This window comes from Panthera onca, chromosome C1 (genome assembly GCF_046562875.1).
Source record: "Panthera onca isolate mPanOnc1 chromosome C1, mPanOnc1 haplotype 2, whole genome shotgun sequence".
In the NCBI taxonomy this organism is placed as follows: domain Eukaryota; kingdom Metazoa; phylum Chordata; class Mammalia; order Carnivora; family Felidae; genus Panthera; species Panthera onca.
In genome coordinates, this window is record NC_138346.1 from 171,302,669 (window position 1) to 171,309,815 (window position 7,147).

At 42.7% G+C, this 7,147-nt stretch overlaps 1 pseudogene; it reads left to right on the forward strand.

The window, feature by feature from the left end:
* Positions 1-1,626: 1,626 nt before the first annotated feature.
* Positions 1,627-2,542, forward strand: LOC144617036 (small ribosomal subunit protein uS2 pseudogene; annotated as a pseudogene).
* Positions 2,543-7,147: the final 4,605 nt, after the last annotated feature.

Sequence of the window (7,147 nt, forward strand, 5' to 3'; positions counted from 1 at the left end):
GTGATTCAGCCTTTTGATGCAGCCCAGATATTACTGGTACTGTGAGAGATTCTTTCTCTCTCCTTCTCAGGTGATAGTGTTGTATGGGGACAGATGGTAGCTACACTTGTGGTGAGCATAGCGTAACGTGCAAACTTGTCGAATCACTACGTTATACACCTGAAACTAATGTCATATTGTGTGTTCGCTGTACTCAGATTTAAAAAAAAAAACACTTCAAAGCACAATTAGTAGCATGGGAAATGCTACTACACATCTTTAGTAAGAAAAAGCAACTTACAAAATAATACAATCCAAATCTGGTAAAATATGATACGTATACATCATTATTTTTTTTTAATAGGATGATACCGGGGACTCTTCTTGTCTCAGACCCCAGGCTATCGCTGCAAAGCTGAAGGAACTCTCACATTCTAAAAAGGAGATGCTAGGTACATAACTGCAGGTGCTATTAAAAGGTAGACCAGATTGTCTTGTAACACCCCACCACCTCAATCAGCCTACAAAAGCAAAGACAGGAAACTCAAAGTCAGTTTGCTTCACTAGGAACTGCCAGTGAGCTATTAGTTGAATAAGAACTCTTCTGTGTTATCTTCATCTCCGTTCCCCGTGAGTTACCCACCTTTCGGGGCAAATGAGAGTAGCCCTAAGAGAATAATTCGTAGAAATTAGGACTGCCTACAGGAGGGGAGCCTGGTTTCACACTCCTTGCTGGATGCTGGCTGAATTATACACACTCCCAGGACCATGGCGGTGCTGCTTGCCATGTCAAGTAGACTGAGAAAGTTCTTGGAGCTTGACACATACTCCCTTTCCTAGAAGGGGGGGTCACATGTGAACCCAGAGAGTTGTGCCTACTTCCTGTCTGAGCACCCTGAGGCCAGAGGAGCAGTTCACAACATCAGGGCAAGCAGAAGAAGCAGCAGAGGAGGTAGTGTGACGCCACCATTCGGTGTGGAAGGGATGCCTCAGTTTTCCACAGCCCAAGAGAGTATTTTCGAAGGTAACCGGATTTAAAGCTCCTTAAAGGTCACCCCAGCAGAAAATGGTACAGGGTAACTGCAAAAGCTTGGTGTGGAAGATGGCAAGACATCAGCTGGAGTGTGCATCATTCCGACTACTGTCAGGGAGCTTCACATTGCATAGTCCTGGGGGTGCATCCCAATAACCCACACACCCAGTGCTCCAGAGACTGAGGGTGGGGAAGCCTCCAATCACAGACAGGCAGTCTTAGCCAGTGAAAACCTAAGACAGAAGCAGCAGCAGCTAGGAAAGTGTGTTTCTGTCTCTTCCCCTTCCCCCCCCTTCCACCTCCCCTCCAGTGGTGGGAGGAGAACAGACCCAGACACACAACTCCCACTCCCTACTAAGAGTTCCCTGACCTTGACTCATGTCTGTGTTGAGGATTACAAATTGGAGGATGTTGGGGAGAATAGAAGTTCTAATTGCAAGAGAGATTGAAACTTTGATTTAGACTCAATGAAACTTGTCATTATAATTGAAAATGACATTTTCCTTGGGGATCCATTTTGCTCTCAAGATCTCGTTCTTGATGATGGAGGGAGAAAACTTAGATTTGCCAATGAAAAATAATGCAGGCTTTATTTTCATTCATTTCACTTCACAATGTCCAGACCCTTTGATGTCTTGCAAATGAAGAAGGAAGATATCCTTAAATTCCTTGCAGCAGGAACCTACTTAGGTGGCACCAACTCTGACTTCCAAATGGAAAGTACGTCTACAAAAGTTAAAGTGATGGCATCTACATCATAAATCTGAAGGGGACCTGGAAGAAGCTTCCACTGATGGCTTGTGCCATTGCTACCATTGAAAACCCAGTTGGTGTCAGTGTCACGTCCTCCAGGAACACCGGCCAGTGGGCTGTCCTGAATTTTGCTGGTGCCACTGTAGCCACTCCTATTGCTGGGTACTTCACTCCCACAACTTTCAATAACCAGATCCAGGCAGACTTCCAAGAACCACAACTTCGGTGGTTACTGAGCCCAGGGCTGACCACCAGCCTCCCATGGAGGCATCTTATGTTAACCTGCCAACCACTGCTCTGTGTATCACAGACTCTCCTCCATGCTACGTGCACATCGCCATCCTGTGCAACAACAAGGGAGCTCAGTGGGGCTCGTGTGGTACATGATGGTGCGGGAAGTTCTGTGCACCTGTGCCACCATCCCTCATGCACACCCATGGGAGATCATGCCTGATCTATTTCTACAGAGATTCTAAAGAGATAGAAAAGAAAGAGCAGGCCACTGCTGAAAAGGCCATGACCAAGGAGGAATTTCAGGGTGAGTGGACATCTCTAGCCCAAGCAAACTGCTTGAGTTTACTGCTATCGAGCTCAGGTTGCAGACTGGCCTGAAGGCACGCAGGTGGCCTCTGTGCCCATCCAGCAGTTCCATACTGCAGACCAGAGCCCATAGTCTGCCACTGAAGACTGGTCTGCAGCTCTCATTCTCAGACCATTGAATGGGTAAGAACAACACTGGGTGGTGTTAAGCAATTCTTCTACAGGTTCTTAAACTGAATGCAGAAAATAAGATTAATAGAAAATAAAGTTTCTTAAAAAAATAAAAGAAAGAAGAAGAGAAGAGAAGAGAAGAGAAGAGAAAGGTAATATAGTCTCTAGGTTTAAAACTGTCCCAGGTAAATGTTCAGCAGATTCTGTTAGTAGGACTATCACGACTGTATCTCCTTCTCAAGTTGTTTCCTGTTCCCCTCCTTATTTCTGTAATGGTGTCTGAGCTTAGGCAGGACCTTACATATCCTCTTCAGAGTGGGAGGAGAAGTCTCTGATCCGTGTACTGCGTCCTCATTTTACAGATGAGAAAATAGAGGTTCGGTAGCCTGTAAGGGTACATAGCAGCCAGTGAGGGGCAGAACTACCTCTGTGGTTGGGCAGAGGTTGATGTACATAAATGCAAGATCACCAGGTAAGTGGATTAGGCAATTGACATGTCAGAAGAATGAGGAGCACACGGCTGGGTTGGGTGGCTGAGGTGCCAGATCTTGATACGTTTGTCAGGACACTCTCAGACTCATATAAAACACACCAGCCTGACACAATTGAAGCACGTCTATATTTCTGAAAGATGAACATGGTCCAATAAAGGACAAAGGATTTCACATGGTTCAAAGTATGTATTGCACTATTTGTTCCATTCACTTATTTCTCATTCATTTATTACATCTCTATTTTGTGGGTCTTACTAATAAGGTAGCGTTCTAGGCACTAGGGATACAGAACATAAATAAGATAGCCTCTGCACTTGCAGAGCTTTTTTCTAAAGAGGAAGGGAAAGAATAAAAACTAATTATACTATTCATGCCTTATTATAATTTTTGATAAGTGATATGATAAAGAAATTTAGTGTCCCATGAGACCATAAAATAAGGACATGACCTATTTGGTGGATCAGAGAATCTTCTCTTGAGAGAATGGCATTTGAGCTAAGCTATAAAAGATAAATAGAAGCTAGCCAAGGGGAAGGGAAGAGTTATAAGAACGTTCCAGACCACATGTGTGCTATTCCTGTTGAGACACAGCATGGCTCAGCCACAGACCTGAAAAAGAGCTGGGATGACTGGACAGTGGTGAGGTCAGTTCTACAAGATTTTAGATTAAGTAGCTGTTGGATTCAGTCCATGGTCCAGGAAGCAGTGTATGGGGGAATACCCATGATCTTACTGGGAGTTTGCTGGGAGAATCTAGGAATTGGAAGAGGGATCATTTTGGCATGCCGTCCATATGATGTAACAGAAAATCCATCTAATAGTACTTAAAACTGAAGTTAGCAAACTTTTTCTGTAGATGGTCGGATAGTAAACATTTTAAGGCTTTGCAGGCCATGCTGTCTCTATTGCAATTATTCAGCTCTGCAGGGGTAGCACGAAAGTGGCCACAGACACTATATGAACAAAGGAGCACGGCTGTGTTCCAATAAAACTTTATTTATTGGCCCACAGGTTGGAGTTTGTTGATCTCTGGGATATAATAGGATACTTACGGGTCACTTAGCAAGAAGTCACTAGCAAGTGACCAAAGTGGTGGTTGCAGGGTTGAATCAGCAACCTTATAGGGTAAGGAAGCTGGAGAATCAGCCCTGGGATTCCTTTATGGTCATGTGAGCAAATAGAACAGAAACACCAGGTTATTGTTTTTAAAAACTTTTTTTTTTTTTTTACATTTGTTTATTTTTGAGAGACAGAGCACAAGTGGGGGAGGGGCAGAGAGACAATGAAACACAGAATCTGAAGCAGGCTCCAGGCTCTGAGATGTCAGCACAGAGTTGGTCGCAGGGTTCGAACTCACAAACCATGAGATCATGACCTGAGCTGAAGTTGGTCGCTTAATCACCCAGGCACCCCCAATTTACTATTATCTAAAATACAAGTTTACTAAATTAAGAGTCAAGGAGACATGTATCAGTGAAGAAATTCACTGAGAAAGTTTCTTGAGGGGGAAAAGTCAGGGGTTTTAAGTGCTAAATCTGAAGAAGTGATTTGTGGTAGTTAGGTTACCTAAGGACTGAAAACTAGTATTCTGGATAGAGCAGAGTAAATCCGTTAGTTTGTCCAGGATTTGTCAAAACCAGTCTCAATGTTCATCAGCCAGCAAAAGGTCTTCAGTTCGGTCCAGTGGGAATTTGATTCCTGGGGTCTTTCAAAGTTCGTTGTCCTTCATCAAGTTCCACTGCTTAGAACTAGTGTGATGAAACACAACACAAAGCTTTGATCTCTCCAGGCAAGTGCTGATGTGAGTGATAATTTTACCTCATACATATCCAAGATGGCTACTGAAATTCCAGTCACCACTTGTTTAAAGGACAGTGTCCCATCAGAAGGCATAGCCAGAATAGCTTTTGCTCACAGCACTCCCCCTCGTATCAGGGAAGAACTCTTTCCCAGAAGTTTCCCATCCACTACTGCAGTCATACCCTTATTTCCCCTTGGCTAAAACTAAGTCACGTGTCTACTAATACACCTTTCACTGGCAAAGAGTACTGGGTCAATCACAGCCTTTCCCTGGGGCTGCCTGATACCTGAGCAGCACTGAACATCTATTAGCAAGGGGGAAGGGCTTGCTGGTTATTGGGAAGGCCACCAACTGTGCCCTCAGCCACCATCACTGGCCTTCCTTCCTGTTAACAGAAAATGAAGCGACAGTGGGAGCCGGGCACTGCTGAAGAAGCTGTCGATAGAGTAATCTACAACAGTTCTGTTAAAATTAGCTGGATCTTCGCAGCGTAGTCCCTGATAATAGGTTGAGTGCTCTGACTGGAGCTTCAACGGCGCTGGCTGCTTATGAGAATAATCATATCTTATCTGTTTGGAGATCGGATTTTGTTTTTCATGAGAATGCTCAAAGGGAACACCCCTTCATGCAATCCCACTTCCCAGGGACGCATAGAACCAATCTAAGGAAAAAGCTTGAGGACAGGAAACTCCGTTTATCTATAAAACAAACATACTTACAGTTTAAATAATCAGCCATAGGTTATTGGATTTCTTCTTTCTCTACATACACTACTTTTATGAGAAACTGGCAGAGCATACTTACACGCACCAACATTAGGGATTTAGCAAGAAAAGCCGTTTCCAGGGTGTGTTATAATTAAAGTCATACTAATTCAGCCTGATCCTTAAACACCTATTCCGCCTCAGTCTGCACTGTGGGGTAATGATATAATTATAACCCTGAGGCTTTGTAGGACATGGGAGAAAGAATGAAGTCTTCTTTTCAAGTTTCTATGTTAATTGCACGTTACTGTTGTCTAATTATTTGTCAGGGAAAGGCAATGAATAATGCTGAGAAAAGCATGGGTTTTGCAACTGGCAGGCTGGGGATCAAATCCTAGCTCAGCCACTTACGAATGCCTCAGTTTCCTCATCTTTGTTAAGAGTTTTGGGGTGTCTTTAGGACCAGTTTTAGTGCACAGAAAGATTAATCAGAAGCTTAGTTTGGTTTTATAAATTCTGCTTTTTACTGAAGTTATAAACTGAAAACTCGACTACATCCTTAAGCTTTTAAGTCTGGTTTCAAATCATTAATCCATGTGTAAGTTTAACAATCACTTTTGGCGGGGGCTATGACTAATGTTTGCTTTCATTTACAGACTTTGGTTAATTGAACATCTTCAAATATTTCAAAGTGCACTTACATGGTTCATGTATTTGCTTTCTTTCTCAAGGATTTCAATTCCCTGACAACAAATAAAACTTTCTTAGTATATATATATATATATATATAAAAAAAAAAACTTGTATGTCTCGTAATTTAAACTTACAAATACGGGGAACTGTAGTTCTCTTAAGTAAACTTAGTGAGACTTCAAATTCAAAATCACAAATTAGGGGCACCTGGGTGGCTCAGTCCGTTAAGCATCTGAGTTCAGCTCAGGTCATGATCTCACAGTTCATGGGTTCAAGCCCCGTGTCGGGCTCTGTGCTGACAGCTCGGAGCCTAAAGCCTGCTTCAGATTCTGTGTCTCCCTCTCTGCCCCTCCCCACCTCATCTCTTTCTCTCTCTGTCAAAAATAAATAAACATTAAAAAAATTATTAAAAAATTAAAATAAAATCACAAATTTAATTTGTGTATTCAATTACATAATTTAAGTTGGAGTTACAAGACTGTGTCTCTACTGGTCAAATTCACATAAGCATCAGAAATATAAAACACTTGTATGAAAAAAAAACCACTTGTATGGATTCCTTAGCCTGAAATATTTATATTAAACCTTTCTGTATTTGCCTATACCAATATCATTGAAAGTCCCCAAGATCGTTTAAACCAAGACGCCTGGAGCTTCAGCCACCTGCCGTGGTTCCTCTCACACCTCACTTAGAAAAACTATTGTGTCTACCCGTGTAATACACGCATTGTCTTTCTGAGGTTGCTTCCTATGTTACCAGAGATTTCAGCCAGGACCCTGATTGGACTCTTGCTGTTGACACTGCTTGGATGTGCTGAACTTCATAGCTGCAGCTCAACTTCAAGTTGTAGCTGTTTATGTTGCTCTTGTCCCTGGAGTCCATTTGTACACATTTCTCTGAAGCCTGTAACTCCTGCCCCAGTTAGTCTCTTGGCTGAGTTTTGCATTTCCTTGGCAAAACCTTAAGATCGGTAAGTGC